The sequence below is a fragment of the Theobroma umbraticum genome, unplaced genomic scaffold (genome assembly GCF_002168275.2).
Source record: "Theobroma umbraticum cultivar Fairchild unplaced genomic scaffold, ASM216827v3 scaffold_89.0, whole genome shotgun sequence".
Taxonomy (NCBI): Eukaryota; Viridiplantae; Streptophyta; class Magnoliopsida; order Malvales; family Malvaceae; genus Theobroma; species Theobroma umbraticum.
In genome coordinates, this window is record NW_018397271.1 from 1,305,508 (window position 1) to 1,328,576 (window position 23,069).

Sequence of the window (23,069 nt, forward strand, 5' to 3'; positions counted from 1 at the left end):
ATAAATTAATTATAAAAACAACTAAAAATAATTAAATTATAATTGAAATTTAAGGACTTAACTAATATTTAATAACAAAATTGGCATAAAATAATTCTATAAAATAGAATTATTAGTACATAGGAATGATAGGTGTTAAAGTGGAAGTTATTTAAAGGCTAAGGTTAATTAGCTATGTGTTTAACAAAGCAAAGGGAAAAAAAAAACCTAGAAAAGGGGTGACTAAGGATAATAGTATAGCAAGGTAGGCTTGTAAAGCTCAAACAATCAAAAGATGGCCTAAGTCATTTCCCTAACTAAGTGTAGCCTAGGATTTTGCCTCAAGAGAAACTAAAATAAATTCTAGAACTCAGAACTTTATTCAAAAATTACACTCATATAAACTTTCTCTGAATGTACACAATCATTCAAAGCAGGAAACATGTGCTCAAATTATGGGAAAATCACATTCTACAATAACACTTAGCGAATGAATTCAACATAATACTCAAACAATATTTACCTTCACTAAGAGCACGTGATAACAAGATAACTATTTTTCTTCATTGGATAAACGAACAAAGAAAATGATACAACTAGCTATAGCTAATTCTTTTTTTCACAAAAACATGCAACAACTTGAAAATTGATAATCTAACTAAACATCAATATTCAAAAACATTAAAGCTCAAGAAATAAAAAACAAAGTCTAAACATAAACTTTTCCCCCCAACCTTAAAACTAGCATTGTCCCTAATGTTACTAAAAGTAAAGAAGAGAATACTCCCCTGATCTAGTCTTCCTCCTTCTCATCATCATCAGTTATGGGATCCTCTAGCAAGGATCGAAAAGTGACCATATCCATCCCCATATGTAGCGTACAAGCCATCAACATCTGCTTTTTCACCTTCGTACACTTTACCTAGTGCGCCATTATTCATTTAAGACACTCCATTCTTTGTGGTATGGTAAGGTTCGTAGGGCGTGGTGGAAGTCGTGCTGTAGAAGATGAACTCACACTAGTCATAGATTGCTTGTGAACTAATGAATGATGCCAACATTTAAAAGAGTTCTCGAATGTAAAACTTCTGCATTTTTGGTCCATTGAACTTTGGCTTGCTTGCACAATGTGATGATGAGCGATGGGTACCAGAGACAATTCCTAATTGAACAAGTAGTGTAGACGATATTATTGAAAATTAATTGACCAACATTAATGGACTTTCTTAAAATGATGGCATAGAGCAACACTGCTCAATGCTTAGTGATGTCACTAACATGTTTAACCAAAAACATTTTGGCTATAATGAAGTGATACCAAACCTTGTAATTATTTTTCATCACAGTAGCCTTAAATGACAACGAAATCCTCTTAGATGTTTTCCATTATGTGCCTAGGTTGCAAAGCAGATTAATGACTTCATTGAGGTCCACATTTCCATCCAAATATTGACCATACTCATCATTTTCAATCTTTGACATGTCGTAGAATCAGTAGATGGTCTAACTATCAAAAGGTATTATTTTTTCTTTACAAAAAGCAACACCATCATCGTGCTCGAAGGCATTTGCATAAAATTTATGCATTACTAGTATAACTATCACCTCAGGTTGGGCACAAAAGTTTTCTCATTTTCTCTTCAATGATATTCAAACTATGCCTAGAATGAACAATATGCACAATGATGCTTCTTTTCGCCATTGGAAACTTTTGAATTAATGACAAAGTATGACACACAAATGCCTTAACTGACACAAATTTTGTTGAATCAAACCCCTTGCTGCTACTACCTATAGCCCTTTTGAGTGCCATAATAATTCAAACGCAAAATTCATCTTTAAACCACAAATTCTAATTACACCAAAAAATATCAACAATTATCTCAATTCTCCCTACCAACTGCTTCAACAATTTGAGTACCACCAAAAATCACCAAATCAACAAAATCAAAATAAAGCCCTTCAATTGAGCTCTTTTCACTATTATCAACTATCAAATTCTCAAAATCTACCGCATAGATCACCAAAACTTTAAGCACAATTAACACAATATCAAAAATATTGAAGACCCATCATTAATTACCAACAAAACTCTTCTAACATAATCAATTCTCTCAAAAACAAGAATTCTTGAAAGTGCTGGCATTGACTTAAAACAAATCTGCACTTTAATGGAAGAAAGTTGTTAAAACTCTTTAAATATTGTGTTTTTATGGAAGAACTTGAGTTTTTGGAAGTTTTTATGAGTGTGTTTGAGAGATTTTTGGTTTTGGTAGAAAGAGACTTGAAACATTTTAGCTAGGGTTTAACTAGGGGAAAAAGAGGAAGAGAAATGTTTTAAACAAGGGGAGGCCCCCCGAAACAGCAACATGGCTCTAAAGAGCCAATATCGCAATGCTATGCTCTCAAGTGCAAGGCCAAAATTTTATTTTTTCTTCAATGCCATGACACTAAACATACTCTTTTTTACTTCTTTTTTTTGCAATCTTCAAACCTTTGTTCCTTTCTTCAAACTCAATGGAAGAAAATGATAAAGGACCAACAAAAGAGGAAAATAACATAGAAAATCTAGTAAATAACATTAAATTAAAGGTTAGAAAATAAAAAACAAGAATTTAAGGAAACATAAAGAAAACTCTTAAGGAAAAATGACTAAGTGTGGAAAAACTTGGGTTGCCTCCTAAGAAGTGATTTCTTTATAGTCATTAGCCACACTCTTTTCAGGCTTAGTTAGAGGTTGGAAACATTGATGAATGAACATTGATGATCAATATCACTATCCCAATAATGCTTCAACCATTGCCCATTCACCTTAAACTTCTCATTGGTTAGACCATTAATAACTTCCATTGCACCATATGGAAACGCTCTTAAAACAAGAAAAGGTCCTGACTGCCTTGATTTTAACTTGCATGGAAATAGCTTCAATCAAGAGTTAAACAACACTACATATTGACTCAGCTCAAAACGATGCTCCAAAATTCTCCTATCATGCCATTTCTTAGTATTTCCTTGTAAATCTGGGTATTTTCATAATCATTCAACCTAAATTCATCCATTTTGTTAAGTTGAAGCAATCACTTTTGACCAGTCACTTCCAAATCAAAATTTAACTTTTTAACTACCTAATAAGCATTGTGTTCAAGCGCCACCAAAAGATGACATGGTTTTCCAAAAACTAATCGATAAGGAGACATACGTATTGGAGTTTTATAAGTAGTCTTATATGCCTAAAGTGCATCATCCAATCTCTTGGCCCAATCCTTCCTTGATGGAGACCAACTTTTTCCAAAATTCTCTTGATTTCACGATTGGAAACTTCACCTTGTCCATTTTTTTATAGATGATAGGTAGTCGCAACCTTATGTGCCACTCCATGTTTAGCAAGAATTGTTGAAAAATACTTATTGCAAAATGACTACCTTCATCACTCAATATTTCCAGTAGGGTGGCGAATTTAGTGAAAATGTTCTTTCTCAAAAAACTCAACACGAGTTTTACATCATTTGTAGGCAATGCCATGGCTTTTACCCATTTTGACACAAAATCAATAGCTAATAAGATGTATCGATTGTTGAAGGAAGAGATGAAAGGCCTGTGAAGTCTATGCCCCATACATCAAAGATCACTACTTCAAGGATATTGTTTAGTGGCATCTCATGGCTCTTTCAAATATTTCCCACTCATTGAGACCTATCATATTGAAAAGCAAAGTTGTGAGCATCTTTGTATAAAGTTGGCCAATAAAAACTTGATTGAAGCACTTTTGTTACTATTTTCTCCCTTCCAAAGTGTCCCATATGATTTAAAGAATGAGAATGCCTTAAAATGATTTCAACCTTTTCCTTCGAGCACACCTTCTTAAACTTTTGTCAACACATTGCTTAAACAAGAAAGGTACATCCCAAACATAATATCTAACATCATCAAGAAATTTATTTCTTTGATGAGAATTTAAATTAGGAGGGAGAAATTTACTTACAATGTAATTCACATAATCAGTATACCAAGGTAAGTTCTTTTGACCAACAAGTAATAATTGTTCATTAGGGAAATTCTCATTGATCAAACTCAAATCCTTACGTTGATTGTAGTTCTTCAGTCTAGATAAATAGTTTATTACTTGATTCTCTGTGCCTTTTTTGTCTCGAATTTTCAGATCTAACTCTTGTAGCAAAAAGATCCATCTTGTCAAACTTGACTTGGCATCTTTTTTGGTAATCAAATGCTTAATTTTAGAATTATCAATGTACATAATAACTTTAATGCCAACTAAGTAATAATGAAACTTATCAAATGCAAACATAACAGCTAACTATTCTTTTTCAGTGGTGGTGTAGTGCATTTGAGTTCAGTTAATGTATTGCTAACATAATATATAGAATGAAAAAACTTTACTTTTATTTGGCCTAACACTACACCTACTGCAAAGTCATTAGCATCCCATCAACTCAAAAGGAAGACTTCAGTCTAGAACTATAATGATAGGTGCATATATCAATATTTTTTCAATTCTAAAAATGCACCATGACATGCATCATCAAACTTAAAAGGGACATCTTTCTCTAAGAGATTGCACAAAGGTTTAGAAATCTTAGGAAAATCCTTAATGACCCTCTTATAGAACCCAACATATCCTAAGAAACTTCTAATACCTTTAATTGAAGTGGGTGGTGGAAGCTTGTCAATTGTCTCAATTTTTACCTTATCCACCTCTAACCCTTTGCTTGAAACTTTATGGCCAAGCACAATGCCTTTTTCCACAATGAAGTGGCATTTCTACCAATTTAGCGTGAGGTTTGTTTCTTCACATTTTTCGAGGACCCTAGCAAAATTGAAAAGACAATCAATAAAATTATTACCAAAAATAGAGAAATCATCCATAAATACCTTAAGACATTGTTCAATTATATCAAAAAAGATGGACATCCTACATCTTTGAAAAGTTGTAAATGCATTGCAAAGTACAAAACGCATCATCTTAAAGGTAAAAGTGCCATAAAGGCATGTGAAATTAGTGTTCTCTTAATCATCAATAGCTATTGCAATTTGATTGTAACTAGAATATCCATCCGAGAAACAATAAAACTTCTTACCAATTAGCTTGTCCAACATTTTATCAGTACAAGGGAGTGGGAGGTGATCTTTCCTTGTTGCTTGGTTGAGTTTTCAATAGTCGATACATACCCTCCAACTAGTCACCGTCCTTGTGAGGATAATCTCATTATTAGAGTTAGGAACCATAGGCATCCCACTTTTTTTCGAATTACATTGATTCAGGCTCACCTAAAAGCTATTCGAAATGGGGTAGATAAGACCTGTGTCTAGCCATTTGATAATCTCCCATTTTAACACCTCATTCATGATAGGGTTGATTTTTTTGGTACTTAGTGGAGGCTCAGTGATCTTCCTCCAATAGGATTTTATGCATGCAAATAGATGGGCTAATCCCCTCTATGTCAACAATAGTCCATCTTATGGCTCTTTTAGGTTGTCTCAATACTTTCAAAAATTTCTCCTTTTGCAAGTTAATGAGGTCAAAAAACAATAACTAGAAAAGTAAATGAAATACCAAGGAATGCATACCTTAAATGTGAAGGTAGAGGTTTAAGGTCCAATATGGAAGGCTCAGTAGTGGATGGCTTTGTTGGTGAAGATGAAGCAAAAAAATCCAATGATTCAAATGGTATCCTCAAGACACAAGGTAATGCATCTAAACAGTTCACATATTCCACAAAATCAACATCATCCCTCTCAAAGCTAGCAACTAGTGATGGCTCCCATGGGTCATGAAGTAATTCTCATCAAACACCTCATGAGTGACACTATTCACAATACTCACCACAAAGCATTCATCATGTTTATTGGGAAACTTTAAAGCTTTAAAAATATTGAAAGTTACCTTTTCGTCTTGCACTCTCAAGGTAAGCTCTTTTTTTCCATATTAATGAAAGCTCTAACAATTTGTAGAAAGGGTCTCCTAAGTATGAAATGTACCTCATGATCCTCCTCCATATCAAGAACAATGAAGTCAACCGAGAAAATGAATTTATGGACCTTCATAAATACATCTTCCATGATACCTTGACAATAACTGAGAAAACGACTAGCAAGTTGTAGTGTCAATGTGGTTGGCTTAATTTCCCCTAATCCCAACTTCTAATAGATTGACAATGGCATCAAATCAATACTAGCCCCCAAGTCATTCAAGGCCTTAGCAAAAAATAATACACCATAGTGCAAGGAATAGTAAAGCTACCTAGATTTTTGAGTTTCGGTGGAAGCTTCTTCTGAATAATAGCGTTGCACTCCTCAGTGAGTGCCACTATCCCATACTCACCCAATCTCCTATTCTTTGTCAAGATATTTTCTAAAAATTAACATACGAAGGCATATGCACCAACGCTTTAGCAAAAAAGATGTTGACGTGGAGCTCTTTGAATACCTTTAGAAATTTTTGAAATTAAGTGTCCAACTTTTACTTTTAAAAACATTAAGGAAATGGAAGAAGTGGGAGTGTTACCCGTACAGCCTTGACCTACACTTACTTGTCTAACTTTCCAACTTTTGATTCATTCTCAACTGGCTTCTATTGTGGCTTTTCTTGCTTACTATTACTACTAATTTCTTTCCCACTCTAAAGGGTTACTGTCATACAAGGTTCCTGACCTTCCCTCCTCGGATTAGGTTTAGTATTACTCAATAAGGTCCCTTGAGGCCTAATATTGATAGCATTAGCTAATTGCACCACTTGAGTCTCAAGATATTTCAATGAAGCTGCCTAACTATGAATAAAGGCATCTGTCTCAGCCATATATTGCATGAACAGCTCCTCCATAGATGATTTCTTTTTTAACACTAAGGGTCTAACTTTCCATGGAAAACTAAGAGGAAAACTCAATCTTAGAGCTGATAAAGACCCTTGATTGTTGTTATAAAGGAAGTTGGGGTGATTCCTCCATCTTAGATTATAAGTGTTTAAATAAGGGTTGTTTGGCTACCTATTTTCCACAAACTGAACAAACTTCGTACTCATAGGACATGATCACTAGAGTGCCCATAACCACAATAATTATAAGTAATAAAGGGACTCTATATTGAATGAACTCCAAAATAATCAAGTTTCTTAGTGAGAACAGTTGCCTAAGTGGTCGATGCATTAATAGCATCCAATTCATGAACACCAGCTACCTTCCCTAGCAAGGCCTTCTTAGAATGCCACCAATAGTTGTTCAATGCCATCTCTTCCAACAAGTCATAAGCAACATCAATTGACTTTGCATAAGAGCACCACCAACTACGATATCAATGGTAGTTTGAATTGGATTCAACAGCCTATTATAAAATGTTTGCACTTAAAGCCACTTAGGTAGACCACAGTCTGGGCATCTCTGAAGCAAGTCCTTGTACCTCTCCTATGCCTCATACAGTGGCTTAGAGTCTAATTGTGTGAAAGAAGTGATATCATTCCTTATCTTAGTTGTCTTGGCAAGGGGAATAACTTGGCTAGAAACTTATGTGCAATGCCATCCTAGGTAATGATGGAGCTGATGGGGAGAGAATTCAACCAAACCTTGGCCTTATCCTACAGTGAGAAAAGGAAACAGCCTTAATTGAATGGCATCATCAATAACTCTATTATGCTTAAAGGTGTCACAAATCTCCAAGAAGTGTGAAATGTGAGCATTCAGATCATCATTTGGGAGGCCTCCAAATTGCACATGCGTTTGGATCATTTGAATGAAGGTCGGGTTAATCTCAAAATTCTTGGCTTGAATTGTTGACCTCTGAACCCTCGGATAGAGTCCTTGAACCAAAGGAACCGCATAGTCTCTCAAAGATCGATTATCCACCGCTACATGCTCTTACACTTGCTATTCTTTAGGGTTTTCAGCCATTGTTTCAAATTGATCGAAGTCTTGGGAGTTTTGTCTTAGTAATCTCTAAAAAGTTTTCTCAATTTTTAGATTACATGGTACAAGTTCCAAACTTCGCACTCATCTCATACAATGACTTTACATACCTAAAAATAAAAAGAAACAAAACTTGAATTAAGACTAGCTTCAATTGGTACTAATATTATCAAAAGAATCTCAAAACAACTCCCTGGCAATGACACAAAAAACTTGTTGCGGGCTTAAATCCTATGCAAATTTAAACTAATATGCAAGTGCATGTGCTATGGACAAGTAATAAAGTGAAAAGTACAACTACCGATCCCACGAGAAATTAGCTTTAATTCTTCACTTGTACTAAAATTAGGTCAAGCTAACCTTATCCAAGCTAACCAAAGTGCGAAAAATGATTAAAACCAAACTAATTAATTAAGGTAATTAAAGAAATGCGAGGCAAAATAATTTGGAAGCAATATTTTAAAAGTCTAGGATTATGGTTTCATTCAACATTTCATTTGGATTGTTATTTCTTTAATTTCTTAATTCAATGAAGGTTAATGCTAGTCTAGAATCCTAATGCATGTACAAACTTATGTCAAGGTATTAGCACAATTGCCTAGATTAATTGAGTCTTTATATATCTATAGGATTTAATTAAACTAGGTTTTCTAAGTACAATTTCTGCTTAGACTATATATGGCATCTAGGAGTATGTCTACCCTAATTGTTAATCAAGGCAATAAATTTCTAAGTGATATGAACACGTATTATCTAAACCCAAGTCCAATCTAAACTAACTTTTTCAAGTCTCATTTGGATACCACAACCATTCAATGGTCGTTAAATTCATATTTGAATAAACATTAACTTGCTCATTCAAAATAAGTAAAAAGCAACAAATAATCCAAGTTATAAGTAGAAATCCACCAAAAGCCTAGATAAAAGCTATTTAGTTCATCATAGTTACAGCAAAGTGCAACACTACAAGAAAATAAATGATTTTTACAGCAAAAGATAGAGAAAGAAAGGAAACACTAGTAAGAAAAATGATTTGTTGCAACTTTTGGAACTAAATCTCCTTAGATTTCTCCCTTTTCTCTTTTTATAGAATGCTTCCTCGTTTAGAAAATTTTCTCTACCTTCCAACCTTCTGAGGCCCACCTAAAATGGCTTATTTATATCACACATTAAATGACTTAGCAGAACAATTAGAGCATGTGCAAATTTTAATTCCTGTGCTGGCATTGAGGTGTTGGGTGGCTAACATCACAGCACCAAGCTCTTTATCCTGCTCATGTGGTGGTTAAGGGGTGGCCATCGCCACAGCGCTAAAAGCTTTGGGGCCATGGTGCTAGGTGCTTTATTTTCTACTATGCAGTCTACAAAAGTCTTTTAGATTCCAATGCAATTTTGACCATGATTCAATCCAAATTGGGTAAAATGATACATGTAAAAGTTATAGCCTTTCTTCTCAGATTTCCAATGGTCCAACAATCATAGTGATCAAACTTTTGTAGCTTGAGTTGTGCTTAAAACATTGTAGCATGTTCAAGAGACACCTCAATCCATTTTGCTTGGTTCATCATCCATTGAGCTTTCTTGCACATAAAACCTTCAATAATAATAGGACCAAGTCAATGATGGCTCCAATTGGAATTTTTAACATGAAATTAAATTAAAATCACTTGAATTAAAATAATTAACCATGCATGAAACTTATTAATGAAAAGCATGGAAACTACCTAAATGCAACTTAAAAACATAAGGACTCAACTCTTTTTATGCCCAAAAATATAACCAGATAACTTTATATAATTAAGTTATCACTTAGATATATCTTGTTGCCTGATGTTGTCACATATTGATTGTTGAAATGAACTTGTATGCTTAATTGTTGCATTTGCATATCATTTCATGCATAAACATCCCCTAAACCAAAAAGAGATAAGTGTTAAACTTATACTCTCTCTCTAAGTGCACTATACACTTGTTTTGAAACAAAAACTTCAAATTTTCAAAGCTATTTGAATGCAATAATGGATCTCTTAATTCCATAGAATCAATTCTCATACAATACATTAGTCAATTTTAACTCCCTTAGCATTCAAGAATCGATGTTTGCAATCAAAGAATCAATTTTCAAATTTTTGAAAGGTTCAAGTCATAAACTTGATGCTTTAGAATCGATCTCTGCTCACACAAGAATCGATCTTTAAAGAAAGAGAATGCTTTTTATTGTTTTTCAAATACCTAAAATCGATCTTTCATCATACAAGAATCGATGCTTCAAAGATACAGGAAACCCTTAGAAGTTTTCAAAGTCTAGGAATCGATCTTTCCTCTATCACAAAATGATTCTAAGGATTCCAGAATATTTTTCAAAGTTTTGCAAGTCAAAAGATCAATGTCCTATACTCTTGAAGTCAATTCTTAAAGAATTGTAGGACCTTTAAAAGGGGTTAGGACACAGGAATCACTTTCAGAAACATCAAAAGTCGATTTTAAAAAATTTAAAAGCAAAATGCTTGAGCTTCATACTTTAAAAGGTGATTCTTCTTCACAAAAATACTACCCTCGACCTCCAAAATTACGATTCTTCTAAATCCTTTCTCCAAACACTTTGATTCTTTAAAAAGCAACCTTTGAGCATTAAAAGGGTTGAATCTTTTTACCAAAGTCTTTTATTTTCAAGGAGATAAATATGAATTTTCACTGTCATTTTGCAAAATGTAAAAACCCATTTTCTTGAGATAGAAAAAGTCAATTCAAAGTATAAAGCATTGATTCTCAAACCTTAAACTCTTGATTTTCCAACTCCAAATAGACTTCAGAGTCAATTCTTGATGCTTAAACCTTAGTCCATGGCTCTCAAATAATGAGAAAGGAAAAGGGAAGGGCACTAACAATTTCTTCAAAGGCCTAGAAAACTTAAACACCCAATCCATTCAACATCAACTTCCCAACCAAGGCCAATGATCAGGAATATGATGATGTTTATGTTAAAAGAACCGTAGTTCACGATAAGGTTATCAATTTAGACTAGTTTAAGAATGATCTCACATTCCCATACATTGAGAATCTGAGAAAGTTAGGATAGTATGACTATTTAAGTATGAGGAAACCTATTTATGAGAAATTGGTGAGAGTTTTTTACTCTAACACAACCAAAGTTTATAAAGGGGATGATGATTAAAGCATAATAAATCACAATAAGTCCTTCCTCACCTTTGTTGCTGGAAAGGAGTTGATCATCACACCTACATTGTTGTAAAAAGTACTGAGGTTGAAGCCCACAAACGAGAATGCAATCACTCACATGGTTGAGGAAAATACAATTTTTAAAGAAGAATTGCATGCTAAGTTCATGGTTTATCCTGTTACAACTCTTAAATTCCCAAATAGCTCTGCTAGGCTCAATGTGAATGGCAGAATCTTGGACTTGATAGTGACACACACACTTAAGGCATGTGGGTATAATCACTCATCGATGACAGTTGAGGATATGTGGTTTATGCACCACATCAAGAAGGGCACTCTAATTGATCTAGCTCAGTTTATATATAGAGACATGGAGACACTAGCCAAAGGACCAAGAAACAACTTAGTTTATGGAATGGCCATTTTTGAGATGCTGGAAATATGGAAAATTGAGACATCACTCAACAATGTTGTGATGTAAGACAAGGTTAAATATCTGGACCAATCATCCCTTAGCAGAATATAAATTGAGTATTTTGTTGTCAGCAATGAATGGACAAAGAAGGGTGTCCAACAAGGAGCTCAAGTGCAAGAAGAAGTAACACTAGAGCCAATGTCTGATGCTCAACCTTCAGAGCTTGCAACTTAACCTCCTTCTGCATTCAATGTGCCTCCATCACCATTAAATGTTCCTTTAGTAGTATATGTTCCACCTCCACCAGTTGAATAAGGACCGTGAGCACTACCGAGCATGGTGTATTATGGAGAAAATGGATATCAAGACTTATGTGCTTAGATGGACAATCAAAAGAAGTCATCTCAAGAAAAGATTATTGCAATTGACAAAAAGATTGAGGAAGTGGTAGTTGAATATGCTCTCACGTTTCAAAATATGTTTGATCACTACAGCTACATTCCTAACAAAATAAATGAAGCAATACTTAAGCTTCAAAAAGAAATGGTGACTCTTTCAGAAAATCAACTACAACTCTCCAAAAACTAAAAGATCTTAAATGAAAAACTTTAAAAGTAAGCCTCTACACCACCTTTATCACCATAAGCATAGCATTGGCATTCATACATACTCATAAAATATTTTGATTTATTTTGTAGGCTGCTATGTCTCATTGTATATGCTTAATGTTCAATGAAATTTCTCTTATGTCTTATCACTTGTGCGACTAATCTCCTTGTATTTTCCTTAAGCTTTAAATTTGTCTTCATACTCTATTTTTGAACTTTTTTTTGATATAACAAAAAAAGGGAAGAATATTTTGAGTCAATTTGCTAGTTTTCTTAATTCCCATAGTTGGATTTATACTGAATTTTCTCAAATCCTTTAAAGGTAAGCATAAATTCGAGAGGAGTTCTTCATGAGCAAATTTAGCTCTTAATGTCATATCAAATAAGGAAAGATTGTTAACTTTAAAATTGAGCTTAGTTTTGAAATGAAAAAATTCAAGGATCTAAATATGCTTTGAAACTAAGTAAAAATGATTTTAAGCTTCAAGAACAATCCTCAAAGAGTTTTGAATTTGTTTATGACAGGAAAAACCATTTGAACACTTTAAATCTCAGGTTCTAGCTATTAGAATCAACTTCTGATAATAAAGAATCAATTCTCTATAAAACAGAAAGCAATATTTCTTTTCTAGAATAGAAAAAATCAACTTCTTTGAAAAAAAATATCGATTCCTAAAGATATAGAAGCTACTAGAAGAATAAGAATCAATATTAGAATAAGTAAAGGTTGATTTCTAAGAAAGCAGAAACAACTTAAAAAGTCATTGAAGAACAAGAATCAACTTTAGTACCCGATTCCTAGAGTTGTAAAAAGAAAAATCAAAAACTTGGAGAAGAAAAAAAGATGGGACAAAAGGACAAGAACGGAGCGAGAAAAAGCAAATTTGAATTTTGATTTTGGTGCCCAATAAGAAAAAAGAATCGATATTGGAGAGGCAAAGGTTGATTCTCAAAAAATCAAAAAGCTGTCGACATTAGGGTGTGACGAAAAGAATCAATATCTCAAGCATGCAAAGATTAGTTCTTGAAAAACAAAAAGCTCTAGACCTAAAATGAGACAAAAAGAATCTATATCTCAAGCATGGAAAGATTGATTCTTAGAAAATAGAAAGGCTTAGGATATAAAAGAATTGATATCTCACATATCTATAGATTGATTCTTGAAGTCCAACTATCGAGATTCAAGTGGTCCTAACATTCAGTAATAAAATAAAACCGCTACCCTAATGGGCAAAAATCAAAAGGCACTATAAATACCTTTGTGAAGGACATCATTCAATGAAAGAAAATAGCAAGAAAATCATTTCAAGAGTAAAAGAAACCTGAGATTTTTAAAGAGCCTTCATCTCTCAATTTTTATTTTTCTAAAATATTCTTATCCTTTTATGCTTAATTGAGCTCATCAGCCTTTTAAGATCTTAAGCTGTGTAAACTTGTAAAAATCCACTATTTAAAGGTTATACCTCCATTGCAAAAGGTAGTGCAAAGTTATATCTCTATTGCAAAAGTTATACCGTTATTGCAAAAAGTTAATGAAAGGTTATACCTCCATTACAAAAGTTATACCCTTATTGCAAAGGTAGTGTAAGGTTATGCCTCCATTGTAAAAGAAAATGAAAGGTTGTAACTCCATGAGAAAAGGTAGTGTGTCAAAGGTTGTGCCCAAACTTGATTTATAAGGTAGTGATTAGTGGATACAAACTCCTTGTACTATCAAGGAAGAAGACACAAGCTTTGATTGTCGAACCTCTATAGAATCATGGCTGATTACTCTTTCCTTTTTTCATATTCTTTACTAGCTTCATACTTAATCTTCATAATTTTTCATGCTTTGATTTTTAAGCTTTCATTTAAAACTTTGTCTTGAAAAGATCAAGTTTTTATTTATGAAACCAATTCACGCCCCTCTTGGTTACTTAAGCTTTCTATATCTAACACCATAAAAGCCTCTTTTGGATTTTATCCAATTCATTTTTAATCCCTTAAGGTAATTTGAATAAGGACATGAAGAAAATAGGTAAACAACTTAGCATAGATTTTTATTAGAGTAACTCGACCTTCCATAGACAATATTTTGGATTTCCATCCATCAAATTTCACCTCAAAACAATCCACCACCAGTTTTCAAATTTTCATTAAGGCTTGATCAGCCGCTAATGGAATATCCAAATATGAGGTTAGGAAAGTGGCTGTCTTGTACCAAATCTTTGCTACCCATTTTTAAAATAAATCAGCATTGACACCCACTCCAAAATGGTTACTTTTCTGAAAATTATCTTCAATCTAGATAGAATTTTAAAACATCTAAACACTCTTTTCAAGTTAAGCAAGTAGTTTAAAGCTGGTTCATCGAAAAGTAAAGTATCATTAGCATATTGTAAATGTAAGAAACTCATACCACTTTTCGCCAATGGGAATACCGCTACATATATTCTCCTCTCTTTCCTTAGCCATGAGACAACTAAAAGCTTCAACCACAATATTAAACAAGAAAGGTGATAATGGGCACCCTTGCATTTTAAAAAGTTTTGTAGGTGATCCATTGAAGAGAATTGATACCAATTCTGACAAGATATATTCCACAATCGATATACACCATGTTCTCTCAAATCTGATTTTATTCATCTTGAAATATGAAAAATCCCAACATACACCATCATACACTTTTTTAAAATCTATCTTCAACAACACCCTACCTTTCCCATTCTTACGTAGCATATCAATCATTTCATTCGCAATAAAAAAGCGGTCCATGTAACACCCTTAATTTTCAATGTAAACTAAGAATGATTTCTAAAATATGTGGAGTCTTAAGGACATTAATGATATGATATGCATGCCAAGTGTTTGAGAATGTAAATATTAACACTTAGGTGAGATTTTGATGAAATATGTGGTAGGTTCCATATGTTTGGTTTTGATCTTAGTTTGATATTATGTTTGTGAACTTATATGTGCATAGGATTAAGTTAAATGAACAATTTGAGGTATGATATTAGGAATGATTTTGGGGTGTTAAACTTGAATTTTTGGAAGTTTTGGAAGCTTGGAACTACCTACAGGGATGAAAATATCTATACATACCTTAACGTATCGATACATTCTTGGCAGGATAAACAATAAAGGCTTTAAGAGGATTTTTAAATGATACATGCAAGAATGTATCGATAGATTTGGTCACAAATGAATATGTATTGATACATTGACCAAATGTATCAATACATTTGAAGCAAAAAGCACCCAAAGCATTCTGTCTAAAATGTCTCAATACATTTATTCGAAATTAAGGCAAACGTATCGATACATTACCCAAATGCATCAATATATCATAGAGGAAAGGTAAAAAATTAAAAGGAGCGTCGAGCCATTTCACCCCAACTCTTTCTCCCAGCTTTTTTTTTACCTTTTTCTCTTTAGAAACTCAAAACCCTAAGGCCCCAAATGGATTTTTGAAGTGATTTAAAGTTATTTGGAACTTAGGAAACCATTTTGGAGGTAAGATTTAACATTTTTATCTATTATTTTTCAATTTGATCGGTTAATAACTTCAAATCTGACTTTTCTTCAGATTTGGTATTTTTCCCTATTTGGCTTAGATTGAAGAGTTTGGAGCTAACACTAGTGCAATCCAACTTCTAAGGTTTGGGCTTAGCTCATTAATGAAGGATTTGAGCTTGAATAGTTAGATGGCTAAGATTTAGTTAATTGTGTGAAAAGCTAGCATTTTTCAAAAACCATGAATAATTAATCTTTTGATATTCTGATGTGTTTAAAGGGAGAAATGAAGTTAAATCAACTCATTGGTAAGCTAGATAGCAATTGGAGGCTAAAGATCAAAGCTTGGTAGGGAATGCCTCCTATTGTCACTGTGAGTCAGTTTACTTTTTAAAAAAAATGCATGTAATGCATGACTCATGGAAGATGTGCTACACTAGTACTAGATTTTGTACATAGGCCTAGATGAATGAACCTAGGCTAGAGAACAATCTATGTGTATATGTATATATGTATCATTATGTATTATGATGTGAGCCACATGGGTGGCCTATGTTGTGTATGTCTCGACTAGGAGACCTGTAGGCTATGTTGAACCCTTAGGAGTGGATTACCCTAAGTGATTGATATGTCAAGACGATTTGCTTGAATAAGGCCTTGAAGACTTAACTGCACCTAGAATATAACCGAGCTTAAGATGATTGAAGCTTAATAAATGTGAATTGAGGTTTGATATAGAAAATGTGAATGATAAAGGCATGATGGCTTTAATTGTGGATTTGTGTTTACATACAAGGGATGAATTCCAGATGTTGATCTAATTTATGGATGAATGGTGTTCGATACCCCATGACTATGTTCTTGCCTCAGGGACTATGGTAAATAGGAGCAGTGGTTGATATCCTGCCTATGATTCTCGCCTATAGTGTATGATGCCATCTGTTGGGAGATTACTCCTGATGATGATTGTGATGGCATCTGTTGAGATTACTCCAAGTGATGACAACATCAAGAGTTTACTCCGATCGATGGTTTGTTCTCTACCCGTTGCTTCGGCAAGCACGTGATTTGTTTCTCCGCCAACAACTTTGCCCTAAGCATGATTTGATTCTCCATCAGTTCGCCACTAAGGGTGATCTGATTATGTCTAAAGGAGGACCACTTGTTGATTTGATTTGCATAAGATGTGAGATAGCCGTGGAAGGTATAGATAATTGTGATATGATTATGATGTGATACTCCGGCGACTAAAGTGTGCCACGGAGAATGATTCGAATGACTTGATTGGCTTCGAGGGTAAACCTATTGATATATGTGATGATCGTTGGAGAGATTGAAGATGTTAATATGCCCTTACATGGGAGATTATAGGGATAATGATATGCCTTACATTTAGAGATGTTTGCTAGAACATCTAGATACAAGGATAGTGCATATATTTTATCAGTGAGTTTAATATATGTATGACTCTGTTATCTACACCACTCACTAAATACTATAGTACTCACCCATTTGTGTACCATGTGCAGATAAATAAACCATGAAGAAGAGTGGCAAAGGTCGTTTGTAGACAAACCGATTTTGGTATCCAATAAGTCCTCCGTTTCAGTCACTTTGTTAAGTTCATCACCATCTTCCACATATGGTTGGCTTTGATATATATAGGCATAACATGCCATTTAAACCTATTGTTATGTACAAACCTGCTTTGATGGACAATGTATGGCCTTTTGAATATTTATATGGATTGTATGCCAAGGATAATGTATTTATGTTTGAATTTGTCATAAATATTTGATTATAAATCCCTTCGCATATGTGTAATATGATTTGAACTCTAAGGCTTGCTTGGGTTTAGTGGGCTTACTTGCTGGGTTTGTACACTAGTCATGGCCCCTAGGTTTAGGTCATGACAGTCTAGGATTTGTCTACCCTTAACAAAAGCAAATTGATTCTGCCCAATTATTTGCCAACACCTTAGCAAGTATCTTATAAATGCTACCCACCAAGCTAATCGGACAGTATTCACCTATTGTAGTAGGATTTTTTACCTTCAAAATTAAGATGATGAAAGTTTCATTAATCCCATGACAAAGGCTTCCGCTATTGTAAAATTCAACAAAAAAAACCCATCACCTCATACTTAACAATTCCCCATTGCAATTTAAAAAAAAATAAAGTTCTATTCGTACAAACACGTCACCTTCTTACCATCAAAATCATGCAAAATTCCCCATCCCTTTGTCTCCATGAAAGGTTCTTCCAAAGCCTCAACTAACTCCTTTTTCAATCTTCGTATTCCACATTTCTTGTCAATAAATTTCATAGTTTTCTTGTTATCATACAACTGCATAAAGTGTTTATTAACTGCTTTTTTGATTTTAGATGGTTCCTTAATCAACTAACCGATCACCTTAAGACTAACAATTCTGTTTGATTGCCTTCTAGCTAAAGCAATGGCATGGAAGTACTTTGTATTCTTGTTGTCTTCATTAACCCATTTAACCCTTGACTTTTGTTTCCATTGTCTTTCCTCTAGTCATTACATTAACCATAATTTTACTATTTTCTACATTTCACTTTTTCCAAAATCCCCCTTTGCTTTATACCATTTGACACCTAAATTATGTAATTCACCTTCCAAGATCATTATTTTGTGACGAGTCTCACTACACATCTAAATTATGCAATTCACCTCAACTACCAATCTTCAATTAAAGGTATTAAATTTTTAGTCCCTATCAGAAAAGAAGACTACAAGTGTTGCCTACTTTCACCTCCCCTCATTTATCTTTAGTCAATTGTTTAAACTGTTCTCATCTAACCAATAAAGACCTTAAAAGGTTTAGGTCCTTAATTAGTGTCCTTTCCTCCCAAGATCATTGGGTTATGATCAGATATTAGACATGCTAGGTATTTTTGCACAATATCAATGTAACAATTTAACCAATTAGCATCTACAAGAAATCTATCTAACCTACAAAAAGTAGCTTCACACCTTTTACTACACCATGTAAATTTTCTACCAGACATAGATAAGTCAACCAAAGCAACATCATTTATAAAGTCTACAAAGGCCTTAGCAATCTTGTGACTTCACACCTTCCAATTTTTTCTTCCTCATTCTTAACGGTATTAAAGTCACCCCTTGCATCACCAAATATCCCAAATCTGAATTTCTTGTAGAACAATCAACCAAAACTCACTCTTTTTTACCTCATCATTAGGTGCCACTGCTTCTAAATAAGCCATGTACCTTACCAATAACTAGAATAAAATTTTGATGTAAGAGCTGGTCTTCCATAATAAAGAAATCACGTCACCACATAGTTAGTGGACCCTCAACACATTCTTCAGATTCAACACAAAACCCACTAATCTTCTCTTTGAACCCAAGTGATTCAAACACATGACAAAACTTCCTATTTAATTTAGTCTTTTGCAAAAACACATCATTTAGTTCAATTTTTTTAATTACACGTCTAAATGACTTTCATTTTTTTTCCTCTACACAAACCTCTGACATTCCATATAACAACAACCATTAAAAAAATTCCACTTAAAGGTAGAGCTCATACCCATTCATCTTGCATGACTGTCTTCTTTCTCTTCCTCCTCTTCCTCTGGTTCCCTCATTATTTTAATTATGTCTTCCCTTTAGCCCATTAATTCCATTCTTACATTGTTACTAACATTTCATACCACTTCGACCTCTAATAGGTTGGCATCAGAATTTGAGAAGGGTTCCCTTGTTATGACATTTACATCAAAATGCTATATATTGCTGTAAAGGTAATTCGCCTCATTTCCCTTTGAATCCTAAATGAATAATATTAAACATGCACAAAAGATTTGAAAAATTGCATAAAGAGGTAGCATTGGGGAAATGAAGCACAATTGTCCAAAAATAGCCAAAAATCAATCCTAAGGAGGCACTTGTGCCCTATGTGCCTCCTTTGCACATAGACCTTGTTTGGCTATGTATGTTACTCTTCTTCAACCTCTAATTGGGCCAATCAAACCTAACTAGAACAAACTCAACCCGTTTGATTCTCATACTGTTACTTGTCTAAATTATGGTGGTTTAAGCAATTTTACCAATTAAAACTATTCAAAACTCAATTAAATCATTGTTTTATGAAACCATACTTCAAACTCCATTAAAACAAAGTAAATCGAGATTAATCTATGAATTACTTTGAGTTTCATACATATGAAAAAACTTAATTTGAACTTCTCATTAAAGCTTGATTTTATGCTTCAAATTCCTTTTATTTTGGCTTTTATTACCATAAAATAGATGCCAAACATATTTTACTATATTCCTTTATGTTTATTCAAATTAAAACGCATCAATTTGGGAAATTTTAGACAAATTCAAGCCCAACTCAAAGACCTGCACCTGTGGGTATAAGTCCAAACATTGGCAACACTTGATTTGAAGAAATCGATGGGTTTAATTAAGCTTTATGACCTTAACAACAATCTTAATTCATCAAGAAATAGTAACCTAAAGGTAATTTTACAAAAACTACATAAAATTAAGTTGTTCTTGGCTTAAAATTGTTAAAACTGGTGACCCTTGGAAAAACCAAATTCCTCATTCACGATTTCAATCAATTAAACTAATTTAATTTAACAAATTCATCATATTATCGATAATTAATCATCAATCAAACATGCAGAATTTAATTGCACTATATGTAAGAGAATTATGAATTTTAATGGTGTAATTACACAAATTCAAGAAACTACACAAGACTTAACATGTAATCATGATTTATGTAATCAATATATAATTTTTTAAGGTTCTAAATCCTAACCGTGGTAACACTTGTACCAATTGTTAAACTTTATATGTAATTAATTTATGTTGAATCTAACATTCACCACAATAAGATTTTAGAACACAAAAACTGTACCTAATTTTTTGTCCATGATTTGATAGCGAAAATGATACTAGCTAAATTAACTATTAGGATTCAACACACTAATGATATGTTTGGTTCACATAATAGAATAAAAGGAAATAGAATGACTATTATCTTGAAAAAAAAAGGGTGAAAATAGCTATTATATAATTTGGTTCACAAAATAGAATAGGATAAAAATTGTTATTGTGACTTATTCCAATATGTGGTTAGTAAAAATAACTTTAGAATAACAAAAGAATAGATGATAAAAAGACAAAAATATCTTTTTTTATAATATTGAATTTATAATTTAAAATATTTATTATTTTAATAATTTATTTAAAATAGTAATAAATTGTTATTTAAAATTTTAATATGATTATTTTTTTCATTTTTAGACTATTAATAATTTATATTTTATTTAAATATTAATAATTTATAATTAAATATTAATAATTTATAATTAAATATTAATATCATTATTTTTATGTTATTCTTTAATTGTAAAATATTAAAAATTTTAATTTTAATTTTTAAATTTCAAATATTAATTTTTTATAATTTACATGAGAATTTAGTTTAACTTTTTAATTTTAAAATAATTAAGTTTTTTTATAAATTTATAATTAAAACTTAAACTTTTTTATTTTAAATTCATTTTAATTTTTTTTTCTTTTTTATTTTTTTTCTTCTCGTCAATTGACCACATATGTGCTATGTGTTGGAATCAAGCTAGCCAAATCCGGTTGTAGGAATCTAGTGAAGGAGCATTGGATCCGGTGCTCTTGTGGCCAGATGCAATTAAGGACGCCAAGTCTAGCTTTTTTGCAAACGATTTGGTCGAGAAATGCCAAATCAGTGTTGCGTAGAACCAAATCCAACTACGAAGGTACCAATACCACCTGCCACCAGTGCCTACAACTGTCGTTGTTGCCACCCTCTACTATCCTCCATGGTAAAGAAAATTTAGTAAGAGAAAGAGAAAGGGAGATGTGTAGAGAGAATGAAATTGTAAAACATGAATAAATTATTTTTATATAGTATGATAATTTTTAAAATGGTATAATGCTCAAAAAAGCCCTAAACCATTCAAAAAAAAATCAAATAAACTCTTATTCTTTTATTACATTCAATCAAACCCTTATATTTTTTGGATCAAATAAACCTTTATGACAAATAATTGACTAATTGCTATTAGTTAGTCAAAATATCATTTATCATTTTATATTCACATGGTATTGACATGACATTAAATGTGGAGGGTGAAAAATATCAAATGATCATATTATCATACAAAATTAGTATATTATATCATCATCAATCTTGATTTGTTAGCTTGACACATTATCATTAATTATGATATGTTAGCATGCCACGTTATTAGCACGTAACATAAAATGACAAATGATATTTTAATTAAATCAATCATTAGTTATAAGAATTTATTTGGTTCAAAATAAAAGTAAAAAAGCTTGATTAAACACAATAAAAATATAAGAATTTATTTAAATTTTTTTAAATAGTTTAGGGGTTTTTTTAGATATTATGCCTTTTAAAATTGATTAAGGGCATTTTTTCCCATTAACAGTTTTAACTTGCTCCTTGTGTCTAAGAATAGCCATTACCAAAGGGCGGGGGACTGTTATGGCTACTCCCGTCCTACTTGAATGGCTAGTCTTTAGCTTTAAAGAAGGATTAGTAATAAGGGGAATGGCTATTCCATTCCCTCCAACAAAACATGCTTTGAGATCTTCCTCCACCTTAATCAACAACTCTCTGGTGGGTGAGATTCTTAATATTTTGTACAGACAAGAAAAGAGACAGTTTTATCTTTATATAATGAATATCTAGTCTCATCTATCATAAGATTTAAGGTTATTTACACAAACCTATACTATTAATTAAATTGACATATAAATTGAAACCTCCCACTTTATTAGATTATATTATAGATTGTAATATTATCTTTTTATCATAATCAAATTAATTAAGCTTGGTTTTAATGAAAAATAAATAAATTAAATAATACAGTCAAGACATTAATTATTGCTCATAAAAAAACACATTACTTATTCAGAAAAATTCAAACAGCTATTTCTTGGTTGATTGGATTCAATGACTATGAAAGCTTAAGGTGTGACATATCAATTTTCTTTCAGGCTCTTCCTCTGGTTTTTTAGTTTACCAACACGAACTTGGCAAGACCATATCAAAGAATTATTATTATTATTATTTTTAGAAATTTGTTAAAGGGTATTAGAATAATTGAGGAAGTGGGGTATACGTTTACTTAAGTCAATGGCTTTTAATAAAATACAATAAACAGAAGCAGCCTAACGTGTTAGGTGATGGTATGGGGGCCATGGTTGACCTGAGGGCTTTGTCTTCCTTCAACGAACGCATGCGCTCTCTCTCTACTGGAACCAAAATTACTTTTTTCGGATTACTTGTTACAATAATATCCTAATCAATGGACTCTGGAGTTATTAAATTCTTAAATGAAATTAAAATGTTGTCATATGTTTACTTAGCTTAAGATATTAATTTATTAATACATTTAAATATA